Genomic DNA, 18,219 nt, shown 5'->3' with positions numbered 1-18,219 from the left:
TTCTTTTTCTCTCAATGTATCCTGTAGCAATTAGTCTGGCGAGGATTTCGGGAGAATGGATACGCAAAGAGACTGCGGAATTTTGAAATAGCTTTCGGTGTTAAGGACGTGTGCAGTGTCCGTGCGCACCTGCATACCCAATGCAGCAAATTTAAACTACGACGTGTTCAAAGTTCACGAAACCGGCTAAAAGATCTCTATTAGCGTTCTCACATTCTTCTCTACTCCATTTGCAATCTTCCACGGATATCTCGGAGCAGAGTTAACTTTCGGTAGAAACGCTTAATGAACTTCTCAAATCGAAACCGCTCTAATATGTATAAATAGGAGATGACCAGGCTGTGGGTTTTTATGCAAAGCAAAGCGTCAGTGATGTTAGTTTCAAATATGAAATCTCGATTGAGGAGGTTTAATTGTATTTAATATAATTAATTGTACGACCAACAGAAACTTAAACAGCCGGGTTATAAATAAAATTTTGTACAGTGTTTTATTATCAGTGTTATATATCTAGTAACTGTTAAAATTTCAATGTTTTGTCACTGTTTTTATATGAGGGTTCATACAACCTTAATTGCGAGCCGAGTTTCCTCGTTCTTTAATCATCGATTTACTTTTGGTAAATCCGTGTTCTATGCACGATACCTTTTTCTCCTGTCAGCCGTCCGTTATGCGAAACTGATTACGGTTGAACGTCAGGTTTATGTTCGTATCATCGTCGGTTCCAAGCGTACGGGTTACCGATAGATAAAAAGGAAAAGAAACCAGCCCCGTCGAATAAATTCAGCTCGTTACGCACGAATAGTCAATAACTCCGTCGCATTCTTTCTTCCGTGTGTTCGTGTATCTGCGCTTGTATCTGCGTGTATCGAGGTAACTAGATATCGCGGTGAATTAATTACACGCTAGACCGGTATATCCCCTCGGTGATATAAACGATTTTAATTAGCGATCTCGTGTTCTTTCGCGAAGAGGGTAAATCACGCACTCCCCGTCTTACGTGTACCAAGGAAATTTCACAATAATACGCGGTTATTGATCGCCGCTTATCTCTGGGATAGATTGCCAAGGACTACAAGGCAGAGGAATCAGAAATAATTATTACTAGATTAATTATAGAAAAGTTTCGTCAGCAAAAAATATGATAACGTCCGTTACACGTACGATGTACGTACGCATATGAAAGATTTGAGAGTATGTAGTCTAATTATCAGAACGTGGAGATGAAAAATGAAATGAAGATATCGAAAGGGAAGATATGAGTTTTACAGTTAGTATGGTTGAAAGAGGTAGATTTCTGGCCACGGGAAATTCATCGGGACCAGTTTTGAAGAAGAATGTATTTCGATAGATATCTTTTATTCATCCTAATATGTACTCGGCGGGAGGTGTATCGCAGCTTTTTCCTCTGATGGCAAAAATCTCTTTGATGTTGCCGTTCGTTATGTATTCACTTTGTATTCAACGAATCCTTTCCAATGTCCCTTATAAGCTACTGCTGTAGAGAAAGCCGATGTTAATCCCGGCTAATAATGCGTAGACTCGTCGCAATAGATATTTCAGTATAAAGGTAAAGCCCCCTATCGCGTATTATTAATGCCGACGCGATGGTCAAAGTGACTCGGGGCCTGGAACTTCTCTTAGGATATTCATCTCAATCGGATTAAAACAGAATTATTCGTTCGCTCTGCAAATATTAGTATAGATACCCTTTCCATTCTTCTTTTACACAACAATAATCCTGACTACCATCATTCCAAAATTTAGTAAACCCTTTCAAACGTTCCATCTCACGATTCAAGAGTTCTTGCACTCCTTTTTTCAACACGTATTAAACTTTAATAATTAAAGAATAACTGAGCAAATTATGTATAGAGTCCTGAGTAAACTGCGTTTATAGAAAAGTGAAAATTCATGGACTGGTAACGAGCCGCGAGTTTCTTCCGCGACGAAGTTCGACTCGATAAGCGTTCGTGTTCCCAAGATGATTTTCCGCCTGTAATGGATTGGAAAGCTCATCGAGAGCGATTGCTACTTCGGTTTTCTTACATGTGTACTCGTATCGTTCGATTTCTGTTCTTTCTTTTTCTTTTTTTTATTGGCCGAGAACGGTTCACGGAGTCCGCGGGTGGACGTAACCGAGGCTGATTTATGACCCTCGCTCGGGACGAGGTCCTCCGGGATAGGGGAACGGCGAAACAAGAAACACGAGCGGGGGTAATAATAGTTTCTTGCAGTTCCATACGCTGGACACTGGGAGAGGGTAATCCCGGTGTCGCCATAAATTCCAATGATAATAATTACCGTGGCTGCTCGCCCGACCTCTTCCACGGACAACTCCTTCGAGTACGCTTCCGTCGCTGAAACGTCGCATAATTTTTCCGACGATGTCCCGTGAAACAGATTCCATCTCGTTTCAGTAATAATCGCGACGTGGCTGCTCCTCTCGGGCAATTCGTATTCGAACAAAGATGAATCGCATTTACGATCTTTGTCGCCTCTCTGCGATCTCCGATCGTTTTGTTTTGCGGATTTTTGAGTGATCGCGATTCGAAACGGTCGGATCGATACGTCCCGTTGGAAATGTAAATTACGAACGTCCTAATTCGGCGAGGCCTCTATCTGCGCCGGGGTTCGCGGTACCACTGGTAAATGGAGTTAGTTTCCGGAATGCCTGGATGCTTCACGCACTAACGAGTTCCTGATGTTCCACGTGCCGCAATCTCGGACCGCAGCTTCGTTAGACGGAGATAAAGCGTTGCACCAGCCGGCAGTAGCGATCTCCCTGGAAATTGCAACTAAGTGTCACTTCAGAGTCCGTCAGAAATCGGCCCGTCTTGTTAATTCGTCGACTACCATACCCCTTGACCCCGCCAAACGCTTTGCGTCGATTATGGATCTAAGAGATCAATGAAAGAGAAATGATGTCACTGAAAAAATGATTTTAGAAAACAAAAGATGACACACGATGTTCAACAAAAAATAATTCATTTTATCCGGGACGTTAATGTTGAATTTAGCGAGACAATATCGTTACATAGTAATGTACGCTTCAAAGTTGTATCAACCGTAAGATCTCTATTGATTCTGATTTATAAAATCTTATTTCTGAAACGAGGATAGACTGATCGAACGGTATGTAAAGGATAATGCGTATCATTGTTTAATGAAGAACCTCTGCACGTCTCTAACTGTACTATTACCTCGGTACAAGGAGATTACGGGCTATTGTCTTGGTCTAATAGCTCCATGTTGGCATAATTAATAATACGTCACCCGTAGTAGTAGGATATGTTGAGTGTCTGTCAGCAATATTCCACGGTATTTGGTAAACTGCATTAACTGATTAAGCTAAAGACCAGTGAATGTAATATGGTATTACATCCATCAGGAACTATTCCGTTTATTCTGTCCCTTGCAATCTTCTAATTATTTACAATTTTCGAGATCTGTCATCCGAATATTTTTGCGCTTAAATGAACCAGTGGACAGGGGCGAGAATTGAACTTGAACTGAGAATTCACTTGTAATTGCGGTATAAATCCTACGAATGGAGAAACAGGAGAACTGGTAAATAAATTTCATGCTGAATGGAGAGGTGAAATACAAAGTTGCGCGGCGTTAGTTTCACGGACGATAGTTCCGCTGGTAAAAGTGTGTCGTATTTAGCGGATCCACTTTGGCGCCCCGCGGGGAGGGTACGGAACTCTGTGTTCACAACGAAACCATCAGAAACTCGGTCAAGAGGCATCGAGGAAAACACTCGGTTACGCTCACGTTGTGAAACGAGCTTGAGTACGAGAGAAGTGGCTACTTTAGACTCGTTTAGGTTCCTCGACGTCGACGTTGCTCCCTTGCCTCGTAATATCCCCACCTGTCCACCGCGTCAACTTACAATTACTACCCCCTAGCAAAAAGTTTTTAGTTAATATACCAATCTCCTGTCGAATAACAACAATTGTTTCATACATTTTGTTGCACGTGCGGTAGGATTTTCATTTCGTGTTGGTCATTCAACTTTCCTGTTTTCGCTTGTCGTTATTTTATCACTTTTTACAGCGAACACTTGTTATTACGATAGAAGTCGCAAGAAATTCTGAATAGATTCAAATGATTCTTCAGTTTTATTTCAGGCACGTCATTAAAATATAGAATCGTAACGTAGGTAAGGGGACACGGTAACGTGAGATTGCGGGAAGACGAGACGAGAGAAAGAATGGAGAGGAGCGTTGCGTAAAATGAAATTTGACAAAGACACGGTGCTCGAAATCCAGACGCATGGGAGTCCCGCTTGCTAATTATTTGGTTGTTGAGTATCTAACGAACCGTGACTACTCATTATCCGGTTCGTTAACACCCTGACCCTACATATACACGCTGGCTCTCGCCGGCACACGAATGAAACGAGATAATTATTCGAGTCAATTGTAACGTGGCATGACATTGTACCTATTTCGCGTTTCGAAAATAACCCGTTCCGTGTCCTCGGCAACGGTTGTTTATTGAAAACAATGAAATCTAGAAAGCATCGTAAATCCGCGCCCCATCTGATACTTCATTTACATGCGTACCCTCGTACTTGATTAAATTCGATCATTTTCAAATTCCTAATTATTTACAGTATCCGCTTATACGATTGAAACTGCTGCGCTCGAAGGTACTAAAAATGAATAACGAACGGCTGCGACGGTTGACAATAAACCAGTGCGTTATATCTGCTATTCATCGAATGCAAAGATCTCCGTATCACGGATAGGAAATCCGCCATCTGTCTGTATTAATTCACGGTACATTTAGCTCGCGGAAGCTACATCATCGGGCGATAAACGCGCGGATTCGAGTCCTTTGTTCGCGGTAAAAAACCCGGTTCCGGCCGCGGTGGCGCGGAAATTCAGGAAAAATTGTTTCAACGCGGAAGATAGCCTAATAAATTTAATGACCCGGGTGAAAAATGAGCTGGCCAGAAGTTTTCGGGCAATAACGGTGATTAGTACGACTTTCCATGCAAAGTAAAATATATATATTAAATATTAGGGACTTTATTTCACCGTCTAAGTATTATGATATGAATGTTGCTTTGGATTTACAAGCTGGTAAATTCTCCGTTCAGAGGGGTTGACGTCTTAGTTTGTATAAAATCAGATAAATATATTTGACATCATTTTTATTGATTATTTATAACTTGTACGTTACTTTCAATGTGTTATATTTTATAACTCTTTTTACATTTCTAATTTCCGGTTTGCTGTTCAGAGCGTAACGAATCGATTTATCATATCGGCACTCGTGCTAGCTACTCGTTAATGAAAATCTCTTGTATTCTGGTTGAAGCTAAAGTTGGCTAATCCGATTTGCCCGTGGAAAGTCTAATGAAAATCTGACCGGGGCATTCGGGAGGCGCTTGTTTTCCCGCGGATACTAGCATCCGAGAGAATTGGAAAATGTTGTTTATGAAACTATCTCCTAGCTATGTGAATTTACAATATTTCCCCGTGTTTCGGGAGATTTCCAAATGCGTCGCGTTTCGTTGTTTCTGATCATTCCCAGTGCCGTACATTTCATTCATTATGAGAACTAAGTCGTTTGTAATGGCAATTTAAAAAATTCATTATGACTTAACATTTCTGATGAATATCGTTCAAAAGGACTTGGAATTAGGATTAGAATGGACATTCTTTCTTCTCTTTAGAGGATTTACGTAATAAAAAATTTATAGGTCGTCTAATTAAAATAACGTCTCTCATAAGAATTTTACCAATTTACGTCCTTCATTTAAATAGATTTAATTTTTCTCTTCACACGCTGGCCCTCATTCTGAGCGGAATTCGTAACGAAACAAAATACAAAACGAATCTGCATTGCGATCTCGACGGTGAAACGTTTTTTCGAAGTAGCGCCCGTTCAAAGGGGTAGTTCCGAAGCGGTTCGTTTGCTCGAGAGCTATAAAGAGTTTTAAAATGGATGGTATTAAACAAAATGCTGACGCGTCGGGGCAAAACGTTCGAGGATGATGGAAAGCCTGGCGCGGGTTTATGCAAGACAAGCATTTCACCGCATAATTTCAGTCTTAAAGTGCACTTTATTAAAATAACAACCATGGAACAAAGTTGAGTCACCGGGGATAGACCCGATCTGAAAACAACAGTCCTGGAACTTTCTCGCTCTCTGTTTTATTAAAAGTACACACACGCCCGAGCTACTTTCAACGTGAGATAAAAAAAATATCAATTGTCTTACGATACTTATTAGTCGCTATTATGCATTTATCGATGTCACGTTCGCTTCGGTAGGAAACCATTTATCCTTACGACACTTGGAAAAATTTAAACGAAGTCTCAGTTTCATTGACCATAATTTTTACAGCGACTACCCTGTTGCAATTATAATTTTTTATGCCTTGTCGTTTGGAATTCTTGGGAGCTTGATCGAAGCCTGTGCAAAGAAGCTTCTTCGCTGATAGTTTGAAGAAACAGCCTAGCCTTCGGTAAGTACGTTCTCCGCATGCTTCTTAAGATACGATCTGCTGTTCAGTATTTTCTTCTGAGATACCCGCTGTTCGCCTGATTTCCTCTTTCTCCACCTCTCGGTTTCTCGACTTTGCAAAAGACGTTTCAAGTAGAGTTGCAATCGGTGATTGGTAAGGAAATTTATCAAAGGTTCTATGTCGAATTCATTGAGAGTTTGTTTCTCATTATTTCCGTTGGAAATCGTATGAGGATATAAAATGTAATATATGTATAGATTCGGTGATTAGTAGTGAAAATCAAAGGTTCTACGTCGACTTCATTGAGATTTATCATTATTTCCACTGAAAATTTGATACAAAATGTAATACATCAATTCGACCGATTTCTTGTAATTCATGACTTGAGCCGTAAGGTGTACAAATTAATTTGATGACACAGAGAAGGTAGCTCCCATTTGCATTTCCGATAATACTGAATTTCCAACGTGGTAGTATTGCGCAACACTTTCAATGTCGTTCGATCAAGCGATGCCATGCATTTTAAGCGGTTACCTATCGGCTAAGAAGTTGCAGAGGGCCAATTTCGATGGAACAACGCCGAGGCTTGAATAATAATCAACGTTAATTGTAGACGTGTTTAATGGTTTTCTACCCTTTAGAAAACGTATACGTTGCCGACGTCCCCTCTTTCAGGAATCGTAAATGAATTCAATTTACTTTTATCGTTCCTTAAACTGTCGAAGCTAGCCTGCAGTACAATTTGAAACGTCGATTATGGAAAATGAAAGATATCATTTCTCCCTATTTAGACATAGTATTATGTAGCATGATTAGATCATCGTTTCAATCAATTGATTATCAAAGTATATTGATCTTCACGTAGAAAACGCAGTACTACTTCGATCGGAGTTATACGCGAACTATCGCATCCTTGGCTAACGGGTAAAGATCCGATGAAACTGGCAGGGCAGAAGCCGCGAGTAAATAACTATACAAAAATAATATCGACTGTTTACCGAAGCGTAACACGTTTGTACGGACTTTGTAAAGTATCCGTGCATCTGTGCTCGCCTCCAGATACCGTAAACTCACCGGGGAAATCAAACGTTTCTCGTTGCTCGGTTGATAAACGTTAAGCAGAAAGGTCTGCAAGATAATTGCGCTACCGAGGAAGAAGTCTGCTACTGTGAAATCGAGAGGTGCTTCAAATCAGAATCTTAACCACTTCGATTATTGCCGATAGAGTAGTCACTCCAATTAGCGAGTTTATATCGTTTACACGAATGCCACTTTTGACAAAACTTTTGTATAGATAAAACTATTATGCAAAACTTCATGTGTTGCTTTAAAACAGGACAAGTTATTGGATCATCGCGTCGAATTTAGCAATCGTCGACGGAGTATATGTATAATAAAAACTGTTGGATCCTACGGAAGTAGTGTTCACGGTCGATTAAATACGAGTCGAGCGTCGTGGTTGAAATTTTACGAGACTCGTGCGATTCCGTGGTACCACGCGAGACTGCATTGCACGTAAGTGCTTAGGCGAGTCTGCTCCAGGGTCCAGTTTTTACGAGAAGGGATACATCTCCGCGACCAGCAACGTCTTCGCGGTGTATTTGACTCCGGAGGTCGTGGGTTCACTGCCCGGTTGCACGATTCTCTCTTCGCTCCAACTATTTCTCTTAACATCGACCAGCTCGCTTTTTACGATTGCCTACACGGTATACAACCTGTGATGTAGTTGTCCCGGCAGACGGCTACTGCTTCACCCGTTTACGTAGTACAAATAATGTTTTATCTAATAAGTGTTACAGCAATTGGTAGAATTGATTCGACTCAATTAAAAGATGTTCCGCGCATTTACCATAAGACTGTTCATCGATCGGACGTGTCCCACGGTTTCCAAGATTCTATAGTAAATCAATAATCGAAAGACAATGGTAGTCCATATTAATTCCCACTGGTATTTGGAAGATGGCTCGGGTAGCTAGATTTGCGAGACGCGTCCCCAAAGATCATTTCACCAGGGAACAGGGAAGCTATAAGTAATATTTATTCGCGCACGCGAATCGTTCCTGCTCATTTTCTCCGGATCGTAGGGGACGACGGCGACGCGACGGAAGCTGGTTCCCGCCGCGGGAAACCTAGGAAAAGAATTATTATGCGAAAAGTTCGTGCTCCTCGTTTCTTCCCTGATGGACGATTAAAACTTCCACCGTCGAATTTACAAATTCCTTCGGGGGCTCCGCGCTGGCAGGGGCATTAGTTCGCCTCGCCTGGCCAACTTAACCGAGCCCTACCATTCCCGATTTCGAATTAGAATTTAAATCTGCGGAACGGTTCGTAATGCCTCGATATCTTTCGTCACGGTGGCTTCTCACAGATTTTTCAGATTTTAAAGTATAGTTACTGGCTTTATTTGAAAATCTGAACGACATGTGTACTCCAAAATTTCGTTTACCCCAATAAATACAGGAAAATATGTTTGTTTCGTGACTAGATTGCGGATTACATGCATGTGTATGCATTTATAGAAAAGTTGAATCACGTATAAAGACTTCACGTAGTTTATCTAGAAAACTTCAAAGATGAAAGGGATTTCTATACAAAAGGCAATGTTTTTTTATCATATCTTGTGTAGCGTAAAAATGCGCGGTCTATTCATAAGGAATATAGTTCGGTATTTAAAACTCGTGTGTACGAATTCATTCAGCGCGCACTAGAGAGACAAGCATGCGCGGTGCGTTCGGGAAGCTTTCGTGCTACATCGTAGCGTCGCGACACTGGCGTCGGGTGGGGATCGCCGGTCGAAGGGGAGAGAGATAGCGTGAGCGTAGTCGCGCTCCGATGGACGAACCGCGAGGTGGGACGCGAGAGGGTCTTCGTCCGCGTGTCGTTGACAGCAGGCAGGCCCCGCAGTCGCACAGGCGTTGCATTGCAGCTCGACAGTCAAAGCCGATCTCTCGGCGTGGTAGCATCGTTAGTATCTCGAGTCATATCGCGGAGGCATCGTGGGTCGTCGGTATCAGTTAGTACGACGTAAAGTTGTCGCTTGTCGCGCCGTGCGAATTTCAGGTCGGTTCGCGGCGATTCAATCGTCAGCATAGTTTTTTTCCCCCCGGTTGTGTCTCGCGGTTAATCAGAAACCCAGTTGTGCTTTCGTTCGTGTCGTGTATGTTCGTCAACCACGTTTCCGCTCACGTGTGCCCAAGTGTGCAGAAGTGTATGGATGCCACGCCGGAAGCTGAGATTGCACCGAGGACGTTCCCCTCGGCCGATTAATTCTTAGGTAAGCCGGTTCTCCTTATTACGCGGCTTGTGTAATCAAGGTTATCTCTTAGAATTTCGAGATTTCTTTTATGTACAGTAAACAGCATTGCTTATCGATTCCAATCACGGAAAACTACGAGTCGTGTTTACGTTTGGTTACCAAGTACGAAACGAGGGATGATCAGCGATAGATACATGCGCGACTAATCAATAGAATCGACTATTCGTTTAGCAGTATGACTAAAAGTTATCGGTTTTTTCTTAGGCTTTTCCATATATGTATGTAAGCATCGAAACATTCGGTCATCTCCCCACGCGTATAGCCGAGTCCGACCTACATAAACAAATACACCAACAACCTTAGCGCACGCTTTTTCGCGTTACATACACATTGTCCCCCATTTTTTTTTACCTCCGTTGGTCTACTTTCGTCTCGAAAAATGTATGGTTCCTGATATGACAAAAATTTGTAACTACTATCAGAAGTAACATGTGTTACGAATTGAATGAATTTGAATTTCATTCTACCCGAGTATACTCTAAATAAAAAATGCAGTCTAGTGATCGGACTAGACATCTCTGTAAATACCAACAAGCCACGGAACATACGAAAACATTGGCGTATCTGGTAACAAACGCATCCTCCGAACACTCGGTGATTAAGTACACGATCTCTCGTTTCTGGTAACGAGCATTCGGAGCAGAGCGCAACTAGCAGGCGAACTTCTCTCTATTGATATTCGCGAGATTCGTTTAGCATTTTAAATGTCGTTCCATCCGCGATCGATTCTTCTCTCGTTTGGCGAAATTTCGCGGAGGCTCATTGCTCGAGATTTCTGACTTGCTAATACGGCCTCGATAAAGGCGATTAAAACCGTTTCTCGTTCTCCGGGGGTAACCGTGATTTTCTGCCCGTTTTCCGACGCGTCCAACCGCCTGTCCATCGATAGAACGCTGCCTGCTACTCCCGCGTTATTTGCTCGTCGATTTGAATTCATTTCGCGTAAAGTCGCGAACGTGATCAGAGAATAGACGCGTGTGTTCCCCCTTCGCGTGTCCGGACGACCCCGTGTTTCAACAGTTGTTTCTTTTACCTTCGGAATTCCTCTAGCTTGATAACTTGCAACCGTGGCACATTTAAGGGAACAGCTTGGTTTGCTTATTACAACTGAAATTTAAAATCGATAGGACAATCCTAAAATTAGACTTCCTGTTCTAGTTGGAAGTCGAATAACGCTTCTATCGCGACGAATGCATTGGTACATTGTTACAAACATGGACTGTGGCATTTGTAATTGATTTTATATAGTTATTTTCAAGTGAATTGCTTGAAATATTGCAATTTTCGATTCTGTCTATGAAATTAGAATGTACGTACCGAATTCTCAAGTCTCGAAGTTTCCTGGGTTTATTTCGTCAATATTTTTTATATTCCGTCTTAAAAGGACTTCGAATACTTTTGTGAGCCACTATTATTTTTCTGCGAGAGTCGAGAGTACTCCGAAAATATCGCGAAGATGCATATGGTTTGTTATCATTGTACGATATGAGATTGATCGTCGCGTCGCATGAATTTCAGATCGATCAGTGATCGCCTGTACTTCGGATGTCAGGACTTGCAGCATTCGGCTGCGTAAAACTTTGGCTCCGGTGATTAAACGTTCATCTAAGGACAATCGTCAGCAGGTCCGAGCAGGGATCGTGTTACCAAGTACGTATAATCTTACATACGGTATCTGGTTTTTCGTTTCGATGAAAAATTGTAAACGTACAGCTGCACGTAGCATTCATTAGGAATCGTAGCTAACTGATCGCGCTCGCGATTGCATGCACGTGAAATTTATGCCGTACATCCGTGCGTAGTACGTACGTGTACGCGATATTATTATCAATATTATGGTTTTCTCGATTTTTTCCACCCGGCAATTACAAAACGTTGCCTGTTAACTGGTCATAGTTCTTGTCGTAGCATGCAACGACATTGTAATTAGTACACGGCAATCTTTTTCGCCGTATTCTCCCTTCCTTTCTTTCTCTCTTTCATTCTGTCCGTTCTATATAACGCATTTTTTATTTTCACGTATTTATATTAATGTTCTCAGTAATGAATAACAATATTTTGTTCCGTACATTTGTTCTGAAAATATTCATTCTGCAATATTTTTAACGAGACGATTCTGATTTAGAATAATTAATTGAGATATTCTACATCCGCTGTAAGTAGGAAAACTAGTTTGCAATAAACACTCGTTCAATCATGTTATTGATTGGCCAATCTGAGGCATGTAATTTTGAGGAGGAACAATAGTAACTAAATTTTACAGCGCATGTAAGCTCGTAACGTGTTATCGCGTATAGCGCATTAACCGTTATCGTGTTGCATTGAATACGATGGTTTCCTGCAGGAAAAAATAGCTAGTCTGTTTTAACTGCGCGACAAGATTGATTTGCTATACCTATTCATTATTTATAAGAGCCATTGTAACACGGCCGTCGCAGATTTGCTCGCAACCCATTTAATCAGTGGCATATTAATTCGCAGCCGTTGATTCATGTTTCTCCTCTGAGATAAGAAATTAATAAACGTAACGTTAATGCATCGTCGTAAAAGATAGTTCGACTCTGTTTTGTCGAAATTACTCTTACTAAACTTTTTTCCTTTTCTTATCTCACGTCGAAGTAATTCGTTGTTGGCTGATAAAGAGACGAGTCAGTATTTGTTCGGATACGTTCGTTTCTGTTTGTTTGCAAAGTGAAAAATTGATATATGCTCTGTTTGCAATCGCGTTCGTCAATCTCGCGATTTTAGCAACCGCAAATTTTAGTGTTCCGAGAATCTCTGATTCTATCAATTATTTATTCATAAACAGGCATACGGTTTCTATCGGAAATTTTCCAATTCCAATTATTTCGAAAACTTACTCTGCCTCTATCTCATAGAGATATGTACATTCTATTAGAGGTGTGCGAGAACCCGGTGATCGGGACGGGATGGATTCTCGATTATGTCGAGATTCCCGAAAATGTTCGAAATTCCCGAAAATGTTCGAAATTCCTAAAAATGTCAGTGATCGCTATGGGACTCAACAAAACCAAACGTGGCATGAGATTTTCGACATTTCAAGCGTTCTCGTAAAATCGTATTATAAAATTGTTTCACTTATTTTTATCTATTTAGTTTGTTAATGTAGAGTTATGTAGGTTTGAAAATAGGATGGACATAAAATGCTAGATAAGATAAGATAATTAGCTTTTTTTACATGAAAACTTCAAATGAAATATCATAATTACCTCCAGAATGTTTTTGAGTCCCCACATTTTCGTGTTTTTGCACGTCTCTACATTCTATTCTTAAAATCTATTAAATTCGTTCTGGTCCAAGAGATAGATTAAAAAATTCTGTTCAGACCTTATTGTAGCTGAAATCAATCAAGTTGTTATTTGTGCTTCGCTACCAATCACGAATAGTTAGCTCATAGTTTTATTTCGTACAAAAGTCTTTCACTTGATGAGCGTTAATCGCTTCTGTAGCTCTCGTGTTCATGACCTACGAACGTCGAGGCACGAAGCGACTAGTCATTGGTCATATCCCGTAATACCAAAGCCAGAAGAAGGAACAGACAGCAGTTGACCACTGTCGTTTGGAATGCCGTCTGCGTTCCCGTCGCATTAATGACGTACAGACGTTATATTGCGCCACTTACTTCTTATCTGTCAGAGTTAAAGGGTTGTAAATCTCTCCGCTACGGTTTACCGCTTGAAACTTCTGATATCCAGAAAATCACACACGTACACCGTAGATTCTCGCAATTTTTTATAGTACGAAGGGAATCGATAAGAATTATGTCAAATAACGAAATAACGTAGAAAACTCTTCCCTTTTAACAAAAACCTTTTCGTTGTGACGCGAAAATCGCGGCACGGCGATTTGAGATTTGAATTCCGAAACAGATCCGAGTTCCATTGTCTCCGTAATCTGAACAGTTTTTTTTATATCTCGTATAAATATGCGGACGGAAAGTACACAAGGTATTTTTATTATTCCACGCGAGAGACTAAACGCGATTTAGTCCGTCGTTGTCCACGCATTCTTGCGTAACACCCGCGATTACTGTCGTTCCACTTTTTTTTTTTTTTATCGTCCTCGAGGAGCTTTTTTCGTTAGTGCAAAAACGTTTTAATTGACGACGCGTAAATTTTCGATGGCAATATACAATTTAAATTCGACGACGATTTTATCGAACGGTCCTGCCGGCGCGGTGGTAACCGCGGTGATTTCTCTTGCTTCGGCGATATTTTTTTATCGCACGTCGAACGCTGCAAGACAGGCATTCGTTCCGATGAAATAAAAATGTCGCTAGCGGATGGATACGCGGAACAGATAAAAAGTAATATGACGGGTAAAAAAAATTGTTATCTACCCTCGACGCACGTCATCCGTTCTTCGTTCCATTCAGTTTAATTAATTCAAGTGTAATTGAAACATCACGTGCTCAGCGGTTGCTACTTGCAGACAGAAACGTGTTTATTAAATTGTCTTTCCACCGTCGTGGATACATTGTACTTTAATTTAATCATCGTAGCTTCTATTACATTCTGTTTCCTGCAAAACAATCTCATTCGAGTCGATGAGAGATCCAGAAAACTTATTAATTAAAGTCTGACGAATGCTAAGAGTTCACGTGTATTTCAAAGAAATTCGTCGATAGTACATATAAACGAATCCCGTGGATGTTGATTGGTAAATGAGGCATCGAGAGGAGGTCAATTAATGTTTCGAACTACGGGAATTCGGTAGTCGAGTCTGTTTGATCGGATAAAAAATGAACACGTTCGAGGGTCTATGGTCGGATGTAATCAGGCAGAGAACGAGGGGTGAGGAGACGAAGGGCAACTGCTGCTGGCCGGCGACGAGTTCCCATTGAACTTCAGAAATGAAGCGCAATGCATCTTTAATTAAATCTCTCTCTCGGTAACGTTCGCGTTCGGTGGCTGAAATTTATTCCGTTCGTTTCAATCTCGTTGTTGCCCTCCCATTTCTTCCTGCGACCCGTCCATTCACTACCCCCCGTCGTTCTCGGTATGCTCGCGGTTCAGAAGAATATAGATACAGTCACATAATAATTAATGCAATGATTCATGTACTTATTGTTGTAATTCGTATTAACATTTGTTGTATATAATGCATTCACACAGTTGGTACAGCCATATAATAATTCATGTGCTTATTGTCTGTTCATTCACAAATTCATATTCATATTTCGTATATGATAAATAATGCATTGCTGCGTTTTTATAATATTCTTTAATAGAATCAATTTTGTTATTTCTGATTATAATTCTTATTGACCCAGTCTGTATATCAGAAGAAACCGGGTGTCCACGTAGTGTTTAACGGTAGTGTACGTCGCTTTCGTCTTTGGATTTTTTCCAGCTCGTGCCGGAAATTCTAAGCGTGCCGAGACGACCGAGATTTAGAAGAAGATCTCCTTTGTACGACGTCTAAGCCTTGTTTCACCCTTATTTTTGATTGAGAGACTGGTTGACGTACTACGTTCCTACACGTATCAATTTTCTGACTTATGAGATAGGATTCGTTTCATGGTAGTTATGATGTTGCTCTTTCTTGTTAATCTTCTTTCACATCAATTTGACTACTGGCTCGATTCACGTTTACGTGATATCTGTTGCCATAATGATATGTCATTAAGGAATTTAGATGAATAGGGTTCTTGCAACTCGATCATTATTTCATGTTAAATGTTTTACAGTCTTTTCATTATTTAGTAATTGATATAATTCTTTTTATTTATATTCTTCAATATCTCTTTTCAATTGATTTCCTTGACAGCCCTTAACTGATATTCCTAGAAAACTGTTCTTGAGAATTTATCAGTGACCAGTTTAACCAGGATGTAAATTTATGGTATCTCGATAACGTAGCTAGACGAGCAAAGTTCTCATTATTTGATGTAGGTACGTATCAAAAACAGATGACGCGACGTAGAGTGTAGAGTACATAATGGTATACACATAGAACAGGTCTACATAAGATAATGCTATGTTCTTTCACCTCGGAGCATGATGTAATAAGTAGTTCGAAAATCTAATTCTAATATAATAAACACACTAAATTTTTGTGTGAAGGATTTAATGTCTGGCAAATATTGAAAATCATATCTCATGCTTATCACAATTGATTTATACAAATAAGCTTATTATTTTTTCTACACGTAGAATCGTAAACTAGTTTAATCATTCAGGGATTAGGCAGACTAATAAAAATGAGGTAAATAATGTTACGTCTGTTCGAAGACATTTCGCATACAGCAAGCCGATAGTAAAATGATATCGAAACGCGTCGTCGATCGCCGTGCGCGATAGGCTCGAGCCAAAAACATTATTTTAGCTGTTATTTAAAATTTTTGCGCGACATTTACATGGGTGGGTACACGGTGTACGCGGAATGATTTTCGCGAGGCTCGATAAAATATGGGAACCGGCCGGTGGCGGCGGGAAAGAGCATCGGTGATATATAAAGTGCGTCGGGACGCGAAACATTTAAATTTTAAATGGTCAGTTCGCATACCGTTGCACACGTAGCTGGGATGTACACGCACGCACGCGTGCTCTGGCATGACACTCTGCGTTCCCGGGTTCCGATCGCATAGCTGTAATTCGCCTCTTGATCGAACGGTCCTTTTTATCGCTCGATCGAATCCCGGAATGGCCAGATATTTGTTCTACTGCTACAAATACTGCTCGTGTTTGATTGGATCTACGGGCTAGACGAGTATTAAACACTTTTAAACATCGAAGCTCGTAATTATTCGTGTAAAGATTAATCGCTGGAACAATAAGTGCATTCGTTTCCAAATCAAAAGGTTCTTACGTTCTCGTATTCAGATATTGACGTTTTAGTACGGCGATAAACAGTCAAATTATTTTCCAATCGATTACAACGAAATTTCATTTGATTAATCTGCTTTAAAACGTATAACTCGATTGTATTATCATGCTTGTACATATCGACGTGGTACATACAATTTCTTTTAGATCTAAATTATTCATATAGATGATAGAGATTATTTACATCGTTCAGCTTATACACATTGATCGCGATTTTTATTAGAAGTTTAGACGAAACGACTACGTTCGCCATTTACTTGCTCGATCCGTCCAGCCGCTTTTTATTCTCTTTCCAATATTCGGTTCGCATCGGAAAGAATATACGAGATGCAAGCCCGGTCTTTGGTAATCGTGTCGTTCGCCGTATGAACTGATTCGGAAAACGATTTTTAAATCTGATTTAACTGCAGACTATTTGCGCGATACCACCACCGCTTCGGATAGTACCTTTCGTGTATTTTTAATATCGTCAACGTATCCCCATGCGCAGCATTCATCTTTCCCGGAATAAAAGTAATCAATCGTTTGTGTATGAGTATTAAGTAAGAAAGAATAGAATCGTATCGACGTGTTCTAAAGTGGAACATTTCTGGGAACGAGGACATATATAAAATTTTATTTATATTCTCATCTTCATTATTCATTTGAGAGTTCAATTGCCGAGGTATGTATCTCGCGAAATAGAGATTCCTTCAATAATTTGTTGTGATAATAAATTGTTTAAGATATAAAACAGGCAGTTCGTACTTTATAAAGTAGTTATTCAATTAAAATATTCATGGACAGCGCAGATGAATTGACCGCAAACTGCTAAACATTTTAAATTTGCTTCTTGGGCAGGAAAAGATTGTCGAAAGCTGTTAAATAAATAAAATCACGTTTCCCGTGGCTCGTGTATTTCCTTCTCTTAAAAACTAGCTCAAAGCACGACGGAAAGGCAACGGGGAGTGAACCATGAAACTGTAATTAAACGCTACAATACCTCTTTTCCATCCTACCCATAACGACCCAGTTAGCAAGGTATCGTACAGATTCACCGTGTCTCGGGCATTGTATTCAAATCGATTCAGCCCCGTCGATCAAACGACGAATCATAATTACAGTCGCGTCTCTGTAAATGAATTTCGTACGTACGCGCGTAGTAGCGAGCTGGAAAAAATGTCGATCTCGATCATTTCGACTCATTGCGTGAACGGCACGCCACTGCGTCGCGTAACCACGTGTATCCGTCGTAAAGCTGCTCCGCCAGCTTTTCCCATTAATTAACCTAAATGCGAGCAGCTCGCGGCCGGACAACCGGCCGTTCCTCTTTGTCCGCGGTTTCTACTCGCGGCCGATTGACCCGCAGGACAAACGTCCTCCATCGGTATTGAAAAAATAAACTGAATTTTCGAGATCGTACGATTGTTTTTACATGATTTATATTAGATGATCGTTTATTCAATTTATTACGCGATTATTATGTACGATGAAACGCAATTTTGCTGTTCATAGAAAATCGTGTCGACCGATCGATTTGCTCGTCGACGTAAACGCGGCTTAAGGTTGCTTACGGTTCCGAGCGAGCCCTA

The 18,219-nt window shown here is 40.6% G+C and overlaps 1 protein-coding gene across 5 annotated transcripts in view; it reads left to right on the top strand.

The window, feature by feature from the left end:
* The first annotated feature begins 9,315 nt into the window (after window positions 1-9,315).
* Pgant9 (polypeptide N-acetylgalactosaminyltransferase 9) overlaps window positions 9,316-18,219 on the top strand; it is a 207,685-nt gene continuing 198,781 nt past the window's right edge. For all 5 annotated transcript variants that reach the window (XM_026813839.1, XM_026813840.1, XM_026813842.1 and 2 more), the window contains exons 1-2: window positions 9,316-9,758; window positions 11,319-11,450. The gene's annotated coding sequence lies outside the window, so the exon portion shown is untranslated. The remainder of the gene's footprint in view (window positions 9,759-11,318; window positions 11,451-18,219) is intronic.

This window comes from Ceratina calcarata, unplaced genomic scaffold (genome assembly GCF_001652005.2).
Source record: "Ceratina calcarata isolate Rehan_Ccalc_2016 unplaced genomic scaffold, ASM165200v1 scaffold351.2, whole genome shotgun sequence".
Lineage (NCBI taxonomy): Eukaryota > Metazoa > Arthropoda > Insecta > Hymenoptera > Apidae > Ceratina > Ceratina calcarata.
Note: the sequence above shows the minus strand (reverse complement) of the source record. Positions and strands in the feature narration are given on the sequence as shown.